We start from the raw sequence: 16,541 nt of genomic DNA on the forward strand, positions 1-16,541 counted from the left end.
AACCCCACGGTGACCGTCCTCGGGCGCTGCGGCGGGGAACCGGGGAACTCTAGTGAGACATCGCAGAGTCCATCGCCGCGCCATGCCTGTCGAGGCTCATCCCGGGGGGAACGACTTCGTGTTCGTCCCTCCCCCCTGATTTCTCCGCCGCAGACGCCAGGTCACCCGACGCCCGCGACCCCAGGGCTGCCTTCGGTGCTCGGCCCCCTAGAGTCGAGCAACTGCAGCCCCCACGGGCGGCCCGTCCATCCCCCGACCACCGACGTGGTGGCCGGAGGTGAAAGATGGCGGGTCTCCTACATCTTCAGGAGCTATTGGAGGGGTCCTGGAGGCGAAGGTCGCCTCGCCATCGCCCCTCTCCGAGGCCTTCCGAGGGTCTCCACGGTGGTGGCACACCGCCGTCGCCTCCTTCCCGATTCGACACAGGTACTCACCAAAGCAACCTTGCCCGGTGAGCACCTGTGTCATCCTGTAGGACAGCATACCCGGTTTGTCCTGCCACTCTTGCCAATGTGGCAGGACTGCACCAACGGACCGTTGTGTGGCTCCACCAGCCTGAATTAGTTGGTGGAACCACATAATCAAAACGGTCCGTTGGGCATGGCACCTCGTCTCTTCGACCGCTTGCCTCCTGTCCTCTGGCGGCCTCCCAGCCTCCTGAAGCTCCCTGGAATGCCGGAAAACCAATTGGTTTCGCCAGGCTCGGAGCTCCAGAGGCGGGAGACACGCCAGGGTAGTCGCCGCCTCGTGGGAGATGGTGCGATACCCTCTTACCACCCGGATTGCCAGCCGGCGGTTGACGCGGCGCAGCATCTCCGTGCTGCGCCGGATGGGATCCAGTTGCGGGGCCCAGATTGGGGCCCCGTAGAGGGCAATTGAACGCACCACCTCCACATAAATGCGGCGGACTCCAACATCAAGCCCCCCGATATTCGGAAAAAGGCGGCCTAACGTGGCAGCCGCCTTCTCCACACGGGGGGCCAAGCGGTCGAAATGCTCGACGATGCGTCACTGGCTGTCGAGGATGAGGCCCTGGTATTTCATATGGGCCTTCACCTCGACGTAGGCTGTCCCAACTCGGATCCGCAGGCCGGCCGGTGGCACCCCTCGGGGGCCAAGTCTCTGGAAGAACATGGCCTCCGTTTTCTGGGGCGCCACCTCTAGACCCAGCCTGCGGATTTCGGCGATGACAGAGGCCACCGCCATCTCGGTGGCGCGCGCTGTCCCTCTCCAGTCTGACCCGTTGACGAGCACCAGCGTGTCATCGGCATAACATGCCAGCACTACGTCAGTGGGCAGAGGAGCCCGCAGTACCGTGTCGTACCCAATATTCCACAGCAGGGGCCCCAAAACTGACCCCTGCGGAACACCGCATACGACCCCCCTCCGCATCGTAACTTCGTCCCGGCCGGTGCAACTGATCCACCTGTCGCTCAGGTAGGACCCAACTATCCTCTTCAGGTATGGGGGCACACGATGGAAATCTAGCGCCCCCATAATAGCCTCCCAGGGTAAGGTGTTAAAGGCATTGACGATATCTAGCGATATCGCCAGAACCACCCTACCCTGGGATGTGGCCCCCTGAGAGAGGGAACGGACCAACTCTATGGCATCGAGCGTGGACTGCCCTTCTCTAAAGCCGAATTGGCTGGGGGCCAAGTCGGGTCCTACTGTGGACAGGTGGTTGGTGAGGCGGGCAGCCACTATACGTTCAAAGAGCTTGCCCGCCTCATCCAACAAACACACCGGCCGGTACGCGGAGGGCGTACCTGCGGTCCTTCCTGCCTTCTGGAGAAGGACCAGCCGTGCCGCCATACAAGGCGAGGGGAATACTCCTCGGCGTAGGCAACCGCTGAGCAGCCTCCCGAACCACGGGCTCAAGACGCCAAGGGCACAGGCCAACACCTGGCCACGCACGCCGTCGGGACCCGGAGCAACACTCCGAGCACTCATCCGACGAACGGCCCGGCCCATCTCCTCGGGGGTGCCCTCCAGTTCCTGGGACCAGATGGTAGGGTCCCAGGGTTCTCGAGATGGTTGTACCCCGACCCGGTTAGACCCCGGGAACAGGGTTGATACCACCTCCTCTAAAAACTGGAGGACGAAACTCTTCGTCAGCAGGGGCGCCCCTGGACGAAGCTTGCCCAAAACAAGCTTATACGGGCGCTCCCACGGATCTCTGTTCAGCTCCACGAGGAGGTCCTTCCATGACTGTCCCTTGGCGTCTCCGATGGCGCGCTGGAGGGTCCGCCGCTTCATGGCGAACTCCTCGTATATGCGCGCCATCTTCTCCGCGGTCGGGTGTCGACGACGTGACGTCTGGCGCGGGTGTATCTACGGCGGGCGCGCGCATACCGAGCGTTACACTACTCGATGTGCGGCGACCACCAATACGCCGCGCCCTGTCTTCTGGGAGGCCTGGCCCGGGGCATGGAGGCAACTAACATGCTGCCTGCTTACAGGCTAACTACTTGCTCACTATCTTACCGACCGCTTACTAGCTTACTGCTCCCTTACTAGCTTCATGCCAGCTAACTAGCTCACTGCTACGTGACTAGCTTACTGCTTTCTTACTAGCTAACTGCTTGCTTACTAGCATACTGCTTCCTGGCTAACCTGCTGCCTGCTTACAGGCTAATTGCATGCTTACAATCTTACCGTTTGCTTACTAGATCACTGCGTCCTTACTAGCTTGCTGCTTGCTTCCTAGCTTACTGCTTGCTTACTAGCACCCTGCTTTAAGACTGGCTAATTGCTATTATGCTAGCCTGTAGCTTGCTTACTAGCTTACTTGTTGCTTACTAGCATACTGCTTCCTTACTAGCTTACTGCTTGCTTACTACCCTACAGCTTCCGTACTAGCTAATTTCTTCCTTACTAGCATGCTGCATGATTTCTAGCTTACTGCATGCTCACTAGCTTGCTGCTTGTATACAAGCTTACTGCTTGCTTACTAGCTTACTGCCTGCTTACTAGCTTACTGCTTGCTTACTGGCTCACTGCTTGCTTATTAGCTTACTGCTTGCTTACTAGCTAATTGCTTTCTCACTAGCCTGCCGTATGATTTCTAGCTTACTGCTTGCTTACTGGCATACTACTTTCTTACTGGCTCCCTGCTCGCAAACTAGCATGCTTGTTGCTTACTAGCTTACTGCTTCCTTAGTAGCTTACTACCTGCTTAATAGCTTACTACTTGCTTACTAGATAACTGCTTTCCTACCAGCTTACTGCTTGCTTACAAATTTACTGGTTCCTTACTAGTTTACTGCTTGCTCACTAGCTAACTGCTTTCTTGCTAGCCTGCTCCTTGCTTACTAGCTTACTGGTTGCTTACTAACATGCTGCTTCCTTACAAGCTTCCTGCTCGCTTGCTAGCTTATTGCTTGCATACCAGCATACTGCGTGTTCAATAACCAACTGCTTTCATACTAGCCTGCTGCATGTATTCTAGCTTGCTGCTTGCTTACTGGCATACTGCTTCCTTACTAGCTACCTACTCGCTTACTAGCTCACTGCGTGCTTACTATCTCATTGCCTGCTTACTAGCTTACTGCTTGCTTACTAGCATAATGCTTGCTTGCTAGCTTGCTGGTTTCTCACTAGCCTACTGCTTGCTTACCTGCTTACTGCTTCCTTACTATCTTACTGCTCTCTTACTAGCTCAATGCCTGCTTAGATCCTTACTGCTTGCTTACAAGCTTGCTGGTTGATTACTGCCTTACTGCTTGCGTACTAGCATGTTGCTTGTTTTCTAGCTTACTGCTCTCTTCCTAACTTACTGGTTTCATACTAGCCAACTGTATCCTTCCTAACATGCTACTTGCTTACTATCTTACTGCTTGATTACCAGCTCCCTGCACGCTTACTGGCTCACTGCTAGCTTACTAGCTTACCGCTTGCTTACTAGTCAATTGCTTTCTTACTAGCCTGCTGCTTGCTTTCTAGCATACTGATGGCTTACTAGCTTACTGCTTGCTTAAAGCTAACTCCTTCTTACTAGGTTGTTGCTTGCTCTCAAGCTTACTGCTTGATTACTAGCTTCCTTTTCGCTTACTAGCTCACTTCTTGCATAATAGCTTTCTGCTAGCTTACTCGCTCAATCTGTGCTTACTAGCCTGCTGCTTGCAAGCGAGCTTCCTGCTAGCTTACTCACATCCTGCTTGCATGCTAGCTGGCGTGCTTGCTTTCGATCTTACTGCTGGCATCCTGGCATACTGCTTCCTTACTAGCTAATTGCTATCTTACTAGACAGCTACTTGCTTACTAGCTTACATCTTGCTTGCTAGCTTGCTGCATGCTTACAAGCACACAGCTTTCTTACTAGCTAACTGTATTCATACTAGCTTAATGCTTGCTTACTAGCATACTGCTTCCTTACTAGCTTTCTGTATTCCTACAAACTTACTGCTTGCTTACTAGCATACTGCTTCGTTACAAGCTAATTGCACTCTTACTAGCCAACTGCTTGCTTACCAGCCAACAGCTTGCTTACTAGCTTACCTGTTGCTAGCTAGCTTGCTGCTTGCTTACTAGCTACCTGCACGCTTACTCGCACACTGCTTTTTTATTAGCCTGCTGTTTGCTTACTAGCTTACTGCTTGCTTACTCGCTTAGTGCATGCTTACCTGATTACTGCTTTCTCACACGCATACAGCTGCCTTACTAGCCTGCTGCTTGATTTCTAGTTTACTGGCGGCGTAATAGCTTACTGCTTGCTCAATAGCTATCTCCTTCTTACTAGCTTCTTGCTTGCTCCATAGCTTACTGCTTGATTACTAGCATAATGCTCCCTTACTAGCTTCCCCCTCGCTTACCAACTTACTGCTTGCTTGCTAGCTTACTGGTTGCTTTCTCGCTTACTGCTTGCTTACTAGCACGCCGCTAGCTTTCTAGCATACAGCTTCCTCACTAGGTTCCTGCTTGCTTACTAGCTTCTTGTTTGCTTACTAGCTTACGGCTTGCTTACTAGCTGGCTGCTTGCTTACTAGCTTACTGGTTGCTTACTAGCCTACTGCTTGCTTACAAGCATGCTGCTTGTAATCTAGCTTACTGCTTGTCTACTAGCATACAGCATACTTACTAGCTCATTGCTTGCCTACTAGCTTACTGCTTGCTTTCAAGCCTGCCGCATGCGTTGTAGCTTACTGCTTGCTTACTAGCTTATTGCATGCTTACTAGCTTGCTGCTGCCTCATTAGCTTCCTGCTCGCTGACAAGCTTACAGCTAGCATAATCGCCTACAGCTTGCGTACTGGCTTCCACCTCGCTTACTAACACACTGCTTCCATGCTAGCTTATGCTTGCTTAGTAGGTAATTGCTTTCTGACCAGCTTACTGCTGCTTACAAGCTTACTGGGATCTGACTATGTTACTGGTTGCTTACTACCTTACTGCTTTCTTACAATCCTGCTGCTTGCATACTATCTTACTGCATGCTCAATATCCAACTGCTTTCTTACTAGCCTGCTGAATGTATTGTAGTTTACTGCTTGCGTACTAGCATACTGCTTCATTACTAGCTTCCTGCTTGCATACTAGCTTACTGCTTGCTTACTAGCTTACTGGTTGCTTACTAGCTTACTGCTTGATTACTAGCTCACTGCTTTCCTACCAGCTTACTGCTTGCTTACTAGCTTACTGCTTGCTTAGTATCATACTGCTTTGTTACAAGCTTCCTGCTCGCTTACTAGCACACAGCTTGCTCACTAGCTTAGTGCTTCCTTACTAGCTTCCTCCTGGCATACTTGCTCACTGCTTGATTACTAGCCTACTGCTTGCTTATTAGCTTACTACTTGCTTACTAGATAACTGCTTTCCTACCAGCTTACTGCTTGCTTACAAGTTTACTGGCTCCTTACTAGTTTACCGCTTGCTCACTAGTTAACTGCTTTCTTACTAGCCTGCTGCTCGCTGACAAGCTTACTGCTAGCTGACTAGCTTACTCCTTTCTTACTAGGTACATCCTGGCTTACTAGCTCACTGCTTGATTATTATCTTATTGAATACTTATTAGCACGTTGCTTCCTTACTAGCTTCCCGCTTGCTTACTAGCTTCCTGGTTGCTTATTAGCTCCCTGCTCGCTGACAATCTTACTGCTTGCTTACTAGCTTGTTGCTTGCCTTCTAGTTTACAGCTTGCTTATTAGAATGCTGCTTTCTTACTAGCTCACCACTTGCTTACTAGCTTACTGCTTGCTTACTAGCTTACTGCTGGTTTCCTCGCTTACTGCTTGCTTACTAGCTTCCTCCTCGCTTACAAGCAGACTGCTTCCATACTAGGTTACAGCTTGCTGACAAGCTAATTGCTTTCATACCATCTTACTGCTTGTTTACTAGCTTACTGGTTGCTTATCACCTTAGTACTTCTGTACTAGCTACCTGCTTTGTTACTAGCATACTGCTTGCATCCTAGGTTACAGCTTTGTTACTGGCTTACTGCTTGCCTACTAGCATACTGTTTTCTTACAAGATGGTTGCCTTCTTATTAGCCTGCTGCTTCCTTACGAGCTTACTGCTTGCTTACAAGCTTACAGCTAGCTTACTCGTTAACTGTATGCTTACTAGCTGACTGCTTGCACAATAGATAGCCGCTTTCTTGCTAGCCCGCTGCTTGCTTTCCAGCACGCTGCCCGCTTACTAGCATGCTGCTTCCTTACTAGCTTCGTGCTGGCTTACTGGCTCACTTCATGCCTACTAGCTTACTGCTCGCTTACTAGCTGACTGCTTGCTTTCCAGCATGCTGCCCGCTTACTAGCTTGCTGCTTGCTTACTTCCATGCTGCTTCCTTACTAGCTTCCTCCTCGCTTACTGGCTCACTGCATGCTTTCTAGATTAATGGTAGCTTACTTGCTTACTGCTTGCTTACTAGCATGCTGCTTCCTTACTAGCTAACTAATTTCTTACTAGCCTGCACCTTGCTTTCTGGCTTATGGCTTGCTTACTCGCTTGCGTCCCACTTTCTAGCTTACTGCTTGCATTCTAGCATACTGCTTTCTTATTAGCTTCCACATCGCTTGTTAGCGCCTCACTGCTTGCTTACTAGCTTACTGCTTGCTTACTATCATACTGCTTCATTACTACCAGACTGCTTTCTTACTAGCTAAGTGCTTTCTTACTACCCAGCTACTTCTTCACTAGCTTACTGCTTGCTTACAAGCATACCGCATCCTTGCTCTCTTCCAGCTTGCTTACTAGCTCACCGCTTGCTCATTAGCATACTGCTTCCTTACTAGCCACCTGCTTGCTTACTACCTTACTGCTTTGTTACAAACTTACTGCTTTGTTACTAACTTAATGCTTGTTACTAGCTTACTCCTTGCATTCTAGCTTACCACTTCCTTAGTAGCTAACTGCTTTTTTACCAGCTTACTGGTTGCTACAAGCTTACTGCTTGCTTACTAGCTTACTGCTTTCCTACTGGCTAACTGCTTTCTGACTAGCCTGCTACTTGCTTACTAACCTACATTTTGCTTACTAGCCTACTCCTTGCTTACAAGCATACTGCTTCCTTTCTAGCTTCCTCCTCGCGTACTTGCTCACTGGTTGCATACTAGCATACTGCACCCTTACTAACTTCCCGCTTGCTTACTAGCTCATTGTTTGGGGTCTATATTACAGCTTGCTTGCTAGCTTCCTGCTTGGTTACTAGCCCACTGCGTGCTCACTAACGTACTGGTTGCTTACTAGCTTGCTCCTTACTTACTACCTGACTGCTTCCTTAATACATTCCTGCTTTCCTCTTAACTTACTGCTTTCTTACTTGCGGAATGCTTCCCTACTAGTTTCGTGCTTGCTTACTAGCTTACAGTTTCGTTAGGACCTTACTGCTTTGTTACTAGCTCACTGCATGCTTACTAGTTTACTGCTTGCTCACTAGCTTACAGCTTGCTTACTAGCAACTGCTTCCATATGAGATCCCTGCTCGCTTACTATCTCTATGCTTGCTATCTGGCTTTTTGCTTGCTTAGTGGCATACTGCTTGCTTAATAGCTAAACGATGCCTTACTAGCCTGCTGCTTGCTTTCTAGCTGACTGCTTGCTTAGTAGCACACTCCTGCGTTACTATCATATTGCTTTCGTACTAGCTAATGGCTCCCTTACTAGCCCGCTGTTTGCTTACTGGCTTACATGTAGCTTACTAGCATACTTCTTGGTTACAAGCTTACTGCTTCCTTAATAGCTATCTGCTTTCCTTCTGGCCTGCTTCTTGCTTAATAGCTAACTGCTTTCCTTCGAGCCTGCTCCTTGCTTTCTTGCTTACTGCTTGCTAACTAGCTTACTGCTTGCTCAATACGTAACAGCTCTCTTGCTAGCCTGCTGCATGCTTTCAGCTTCCTGCTTTCTTACTAGCCTGCTGGTTGCTCACTAGCTCACTGGTTGCTTAATAGCAACCTGCTTTCATACTAACACACGGCTTGCTGAGTAGCTAACTGCTTTCTTACTAGCCTGCTGCATGCTTTCTAGCTGACTGCTTCCTTTCTAGCTGACAGCTTTATTACAAGCTCACTGCATGCTTACTAGCATACACCTTGCTTAGTAGAACACTGCCTTCTTACGAGCTAACTGCTTCCTTACTGGCCAGCTGCTTGTTTACTACCCTACTTGTTGCTTACTGGCTTTCTGCTTGCATACAATCATACTGCTTCCTGACTATCTCCCTGCTCGCATACTAGCTCACTGCTTGCTTACTAGCTTACAGCTTGCTTACTAGCTTACTGCTTGCATACCAGCTAACTACTTTCTTACTAGCCTGCTCCTTGCTTTCTGGCATACTGCTTGCTTACTAGCTTGCGGCGCGCTTTCTAGCTTACTGCATGCTTACTAGCATACTGCTTTTTTACTAGCTAACTGTTATCATACATGTTTGCTGCTTGCTTTCTAGCCTACTGCGAGCCTACTAGCACACTGCTCTCTTTCAAGCTAGTGGCTTTCATACAAGCCTGCTGCTTGCTTACTGGCTTACTTGTTGCTTACAGCCTTACTGCCTGCTTACTAGCCTGCTGCTTGCTTTCAAGTTTACTGCATGCATTCTAGCTTGCTGCTTGCTTTCTAGCTTCCAGCTTACTTACTAGCATACTGCTTTCATACTAGCTTGCAGCTTTCTGAATAGCCTGCTGCTTGCTTACAAGATTACTGTTAGCTTTGTGGCTTACTGCTTGCTTACTAGTTTACATCTTGCTTACTAGCTTACCGGTTGCTTAGTTGCTTCCTACTAGCTCCCTAGCTCACTCCTTGCTTACCAGCTTACTGCTTACTTACTAACTTACTGCTTGCATACCAGCATGCTGCTTGTTTTCTAGCTTACAGCTCGCCTACTAGGATACTGCTTTCAAACTAGCTAGCAGCTTTCAGCCTAGCCTGCTGCTTGCTTACAAGTTTCCTGTTTTCTTAGTAGCTTACTGCTTGCTTACTACCTAACTGCATTGTAACTAACTTACTGCTTTGTCGCTAACTTACTGCTTTATTACTAACTTACTGCTTTGTTATTAGCTTACTGCTGACTTACTAGCTTACAGCTTGCCTACAAGCTTACTTCTTACTTACTAGCTTACAGCTTGCCTACAAGCTTACTGCTTGCTTACTAGCTCATTACTCTCTTAGTAGCTTACTGGATGCATACTAGCTTACTGTTTGCTTTCTAGCTTACCGTTTGTTTAGTATCTTACTGCCTGCTTACTAGCATACTGCTTTCTTACTAGCTTACTGCTTGCTGAATAGCTAATTGCTTTCATACTATCCTCCTGCTTGCTTTCTTGCCTACTGCTTGTTTACTAGCTTGCTGCTTGGTTTCTAGCATATTGCTTGGTCTTTGGCGTACCACTTTCTTACTAGCTAACTGCTTCCGTACTAGCTTGCTGCTTCCTAACTAGCATACTTTTTTTTTTTTTTTTTGTCGTGGGGAAAATCTTCGAAAGACTCCCTCCCACCTCCTTGGGGAGAGTTGGGAGGGGTGTGTGGGATTCCCCGCGCCCGTACAACGACAGGCGCGGGACCTACCCACTAAAAACCCCACGGTGACCCTTCGGCACGCTTTGGGAGGATACCGGGAATCGCTCGAAGCATTCTTCCGGTATCCTCCCCGTGCCCGCGCTTTCGCGCCCATCCCCCGGGGGGACAATCGGTCCCCCCAGTAGACACACTGCCTCATAGCGGCGGGACGGGGCCACTCCATCCCGCCGCTATCCGTCCCGGGGCCGCGTTTAGTGGCGGCTGCGAGCCCCAACTCGCAACCGCCCGCGACCCCGTTTTCACCCCTCGGCGGCCGGGCGTTCATGGCCGCACCAGACCGCCGAGGGTGCCTCCCCTTGCGTCGGACCGGTAGGGGGAGGCACTCCTACCCCCAACCGGTCCGACCCGGCGCCGCCTGGCGGGAGGAGGGTCCCCTCAGGACCCCCCTCCCAGCCTAGGTCATCCGCCACGCCGAGGCGGCCGCCCGCGACGCCTCGCGACCGGGCGACGACCTCGGGCCACCGCACGAGCGCGCGCTTCAGCACGCCGCTGAAGCTCGCGCTCCCTCCCCGCGGCCTCCTTCTGCAACATTACGTTCTCGCAGAAGGAGGCCACGGCCCTCCACTTCTCCTCGCTGCCGAGCATGGCGCGCACCACGCCCGGCAGCGAGACATCCCGCCCGACGACGCCGACCAGGACACGGCGCTCCCCCTCCCACGCGGGGCATACCTCCAGGGTATGATCCGCCGTGTCCTGCTCAGCGTCGCAGTGGCAGCAACGCGCCGTCGGCTCCTTCCCTATCCGGCACAGGTATCTTCCAAAGCTGCCATGCCCGGAAAATACCTGTGCCAGCCGGTAGGTGAGGCTGCCATGGCCTCTGTCCAGCCACTCCTTCAGGAGTGGCCGAACAGCCCCGACAGTCCGGTGGCCCGCGGTTGGCAGAGCCAGCCGCTCCTGCCACGCGAGCAACACGGACTGCCGGGCCTGGCGCTTCAAATCGCCCCAAGCAGGTTCCTGCCCGCCCGGGACCGCCCCCACCCCCGCGCGACGGTCGACGCGTTGCCGGTACATCACCGCGTGCGACCGCGCGAGCAGGTCCATGGGCGGCATCCCCGCTAGAACCGTCGCCGCCTCATGTGACATGGTCCGATACCCGCGGACGACCCTGAGCGCCATGCGCCTCTGCACCCGACGCAGCATAGTCATGCTGCGCCGGGAGGCAGCCAGGTCGTCCGCCCAGACGGGGGCCCCGTATAGGGCCACCGACTGGACCATTGCCACATAGAGGCGACGAACTCGGCCCGCCGGGCCCCCCAGGTTGGGCAGGATCCGGCCCAGAGCCGCAACCATCCTTTCCAACCGGGGGACCAGGCAGCGGAAATGCTTCTCGAAACGCCAGTGGCTATCGAGGATCAGCCCTAGATACCTGATCTGGGGCTTCACCTCGATGTCAGCCCCACCCACCCGAATCAGAGGGGGTGGCGGATCCTGCCGAGGTGAATGAAACGCAATCACCTCGGTCTTATGGACCGCCACCGTCATCCCCATCCCCCTGATCCGGTCGACGACGCGTTGCGACCCCTCCTCCGCGCGACGCATGGCCCTCCCCCAGTGCGCCCCGACGGCCAGCACCAGTGTGTCATCCGCATAACACACCGTGCTGACGCCGTCGGGGAGGCCGGCCCGCAACACCGAGTCGTACGCGATGTTCCACAGGAGTGGCCCGAGGACCGACCCCTGCGGAACACCGCAGTACACCTCCCTCTGCATATCACCATCCCGGCCCGGATACTCGATCCACCTGCCGCGGAGATAATCCCCGACGACCGCCCTGAGACAAGGGGGGACTCGATGATATTCGAGTCCCCTCCTTATCTCTTCCCAGGGGAGGGTGTTAAAGGCATTGGCAATATCCAAGGATATTGCCAATGCCACCCCTCCCCGGGAGACGGCCGCCTCCGAGAGGGCCCTCACACGACCTATCGCGTCGATAGTCGATCGGCCCCCCCGGAAACCGAACTGGCAGTCGGCCAGACCGGGATCACCCCGCGACAGGTGCTCGACGAGGCGGGCAGCAATCACACGCTCGAAGAGCTTGCCCACCTCGTCGAGGAGACAAATGGGCCGGTATGCGGAGGGAGACTCCGCGGGCCGACCCTCCTTCCGGAGGAGGACCATCCTCGCCACCTTCCAACTGGGGGGGAATCGCCCGTCCCTCAGGCAGCGGTCGAACAACCGCCTGAGGTCGGCCCCAAGGACGCCCTGGGTCAAGACCCAAACCCGGCCGGGCACACCATCCGGACCCGGGGCCGTGTTACGAACCCCGAGCCGTCTGATGGCCGCTGCCAGCTCCTCCTGCGTGACCCCCAGCTCGGCCGTCCACTCCACTGGGACAGCCGCCGCCGCCGGAGGACGCGGTCCCCTCTCCCCAATTGGGAAGAGTGTATTGACCACGTCCTCCAGCAGCCGGGGGTCAAGACCCTCGGTGACGGGGGGCGCCCACGGGCGGAGCTTATTCAGCACCACCTTATATGGGCGCCCCCATGGATCGTCATCAAGGGTCTGGAGGAGCTCCTTCCATGCCTGGGTCTTGGCCCGTTTGATGGCGACCTGCAGAGCAACCCGCGCCACGCGGTATGCTCCATACAGGTCATCAGCTGCCCTCGCCCGCGCCACGCCGTCGCCTGTACGTTGACGACGGCGCGCGCGGGTGTACTGGCGTCGGGCGCGGACAGTCGCGACTCGCAACTCCGCGATCGCGTCCGACCACCAGTACACCGCCCGGCGAGGAGAAGCCCGCCCGACCCGAGGCATCGCTGCGTCACAAATACCCGCGACCAATGCTCCGAGCCGGGCGACCTCCTCCTCTATGCTCGGCAACTCGGCCGCTCCCTGCGGCCAAGTTGCAGCGAGGGCAGCTGCCATCAGGGCGTCCTTGTCCAGGCGCCGAAGCGCCCAGCGGCGTGGTGGGGCGCCACGCGGGCGGCCGTGTCGGGATGCACTCGCGGCGGCAGAGACCTCCATCCGAATGTACCGGTGATCGGAGAGTGTCTCTGCCCCCGCGACCACGTGCCAACCCGACACCATGCGCACGGCGTTGGGGGTCGCGAATCCAACATCCACGATGGACCCCCCATATCGCCGCACGCATGTGTGCTCCGACCCCCGGTTCAATACCCGGAGGTCGAGCCCCGCCGCCCAATCGCCCAGGATCCCGCCGCGAACGGAGGTCCTGGGGGATCCCCAAGCCACCGACTTGGCATTAAAATCCCCCAGGACCAGCACCGGCCGGGCCGCGTAGCGCTGCACGCATGCCGCGACCTCGGCCAAGTACAGCTCGAACGCAGCGTGACCGCTACGGGGCGAAATGTAGCACCCCACCACAGCGACTCCCCCCCAGTCCACGGCGACGAATCCCCGACCGCGCTCCAACAAGGAGAACGGTGGGGACCCGTCGCCCCCTCCCCATACCGTCGCCACCAAGCCGTCCGCGTCGCCCACCCAATGAGGGTGATCAGGGACGCGGTACGGCTCGGCGGCGACCGCCAGGCCAACCCCCCACTCCGCGAGGACTTGGGACATCAAGTCCTGTGCGGCGCGGCAGTGGTTGAGGTTGGCCTGGAGGAGGAGGCGGGGCGGCATTAATTAATGGCCGCGCCAGCCTCCTCCCGGCCGTCCGTCCCCGTAGCACCGTCCACCTCCATGGAGGACGATGCCACCGCCCTCGGCACCGGAGCCGGTGCAGCCCGCCTCTTCCTCTCCTTCCGGGAGGGGGGGGAGCACTTCTTGCTCCCCACCCTGTGATCGGCTGGCCTCCCCATGTCCGCACACAGCGGGCAGTGGGGGGCCGCCGAGCACTGGCTCGCACGGTGCTCTTTGGCACCGCAGCGGTAACACTGACCGCTGCGGTCCACCGGCGAGGTGCACCACTGCCTCACGTGCCCCAATTCGAGGCAGCGGTGACACTGGAGCGGGCGCGGCGCGAGGATTTCCACTCGCGCCGAAACCCACCCCACCAACACCCTCCCGGATTCCGCCACCTTACGGGCGGCGGAGAGGGGGCACCGGGCCCACACCGACCCGAGGCCGGAGGGCGACCTGCGGATCTCTCCGATCCGCAGGTCCTCCACAGGACAGTCCCCCGCCCTCGCAAGGGCACGGGACACATCCTGTGCGCTGACCGAGTCGTCCAGCCCACAAACGCGCATCTCCGTGCGCTTCGTGGGCCGGGCGACCCGGACACCTCGCTCGCCCAGCTGCTCCCGGAGCCTCTGGGCGAGACGATCCGCCTTCGCGCCGCCTTCTGCACCGGGGATCTCCAGCAAGAGACCCCCGGTCACGGCCCTCTTCGCCCTCACGGAGGCGATGCCCAGCTCTTCCAGGGAGATATTCTCCCTGGCGAGCCGCATCGCCTCCGCGAGGGTCAGGTCGCCCCCCTGCGCAACGGTCAGCGTCACCGCTGCCGTTTTTGGGGGACGACCTGGTCGTGCCTTCCCGACCTTCGCGGCCTTTACCTTGGCCGCCGGCGGCGGAGGCGGAGGCTGCGGTTGCGAGGCCTTCCTCGCCGCCCGCTTCGCCTTCCGCCCCACCACCTCACTCCACGCCACCCCCCCTTGGGAGGGTGCCGTGGAGGACGCGACCACCGCGACCACGGGTACACCACCCCCCTTGGGGGTCGCGACCCGGGGCCCTGGTGCCGCAACGCTGGGCGGAGCCTTCACTCCGCCCTTCTTTGCCTTCCCCGACTGTACCGGAACAGGTCGGGGAGGCACCGCCTTCCTGCTGACCGCTCTTCCGGCGAGGAGCTCCTCCCGGAAGGCGGCCAGCTTGCCATCAATCATGTCCCCAATCCTCTTCAGAAGATCGTCTTCTGAGGAGGACGGGGACTTCTTCACGGGCGGAGTGCGGGTGGAGGGGCCCGCGGTGCCCCGCACCACTGCCGCCGCACCCCGCTTATTTACCTCCGCCGAGGGACGCGGCGGTGGAGGAGGAGGGAGGATGGGAGGGAGGGCCGCGCTGTTCCACAGCGCCTCTGCCCTCCTCCTCCCCTGTCGCTCCTCCTCCAACAGGAGCTGCAGACGGGCGTTCCGCCCTCTGAGCTCCCGCGCCGCCTCCCTCATTTCCTCCGCCGCGGCCTTCAGGGCCTCCGCGCCACCGCTTTTCTGCCCCTTAAAGGCGCAGGCAGCGGCGACTTTCTCCACCCGCCTCAGGGACGAGGAGATCCTCTCCGATATCTCCTCGGTCACCTCGTCCCTGAGGCAACTCAGCCTCACCGACGGGCTCATCGCCCCGCCCACCTCGACGACGGCCTGCCCCGTCCTCTTCCTCTTAGAGCCTATGTGGCTCGTGCTGGAGGAGAAGGACGAGACCGACGCCGTCTCGTCGTCCTCCTCCACCCTCCACGAAGCCGGACCTGGCGCTGAGTGGGGCGCGAGCGCCGCCACCCTAACCCCAACCCCGTCTCCGTCCTCCCCAACCGACAAAACCCGCCCCATCCCCATTTTGTTTTCTGTGTCCATAATAGTCCCACGAGATGGTCGGAAATAAAGGTCCACCCGGGCAGAGCCGCCTTACCCGGGTAAGCCTAATACTCCGGGGGTTCGGCAGGTTCCCCGGAGGTGGTCGCTTGGGATTGGGCCTTCTCCCCCAACCATGCATCCCATCGCCGCGCACCATAGCTTAGGATTGGAGGGCGATTTTATAGAGTCGCCATACTCGTGGCCCAGGCGGTTAAGCCAAGACCCCCGTTCCTCCTGCCGTCACGTACCATTCACAAAACCAATAGGGAATTGTGAATGGGTCGTTGTGACGACCAACAGGAGGCTTACGGTGTGTGTATGACTCGGGTACCCCGGGTTCGTTAAGCCCATACTGCAGCTGAAAGGCTGGCAGCCCCTGAGGGGTAACTAGCATACTGCTTCCTAACTAGCTTCCTGCTCGCGTGCTCGCTAACTGCTTGCTTACAAGCCCGCTGCTTGCTTACTTGCATACTTGCTTTGTTACTATTTAAGTGCTTTCTGACTAGCCTGCTGCTTGCTCACAAGCTTACTGCATGCTTACTAGATTGCTGCCTGCTTCCTAGCCTACTGCATGCTTACTAGCACACTGCTTTCATATTAGCTAATTGCTTTCTTGTCTGCTGGTAGCTTGCTTACTGGCTTACTGGTTACCTAATAGCTTTCTGCTTGCTTACTAGCATACTGCTCCCTTACAAGCCTGCTGCTTGCTTTCTAGCTTACAGCTTGCTTGCTCGCATACTGCACTCATACTAGCCAACTACTTTCTGAGCCGCCGGCTGCTTGCTTACTTGCTGACTGCTTGCTTACAACCTAACTGCTTTCTTACAACATTCCTGCTTTCTTCCTAAGTTACGGCATGCTTACTAGCTCACTGCTTGCCTACGAGCTAACTTCTTGCATACGAGCTTACTGCTAGCATACTTGCTTACTAGCTTGCTGCTTGCATTCAATCTTACTGCTTGATTAGTAGCACACTCCATTCAACTAGCTTCCTGCTTTCTTACTAGTCCGCTGCTTGCTTTCTAGCACACTGCTTCCTTGCTAGCTCTCTTCTTGCCTTCTACCTTACTGCTTG

Source organism: Colletes latitarsis, chromosome 14 (assembly GCF_051014445.1).
Source record: "Colletes latitarsis isolate SP2378_abdomen chromosome 14, iyColLati1, whole genome shotgun sequence".
Classification (NCBI taxonomy): domain Eukaryota; kingdom Metazoa; phylum Arthropoda; class Insecta; order Hymenoptera; family Colletidae; genus Colletes; species Colletes latitarsis.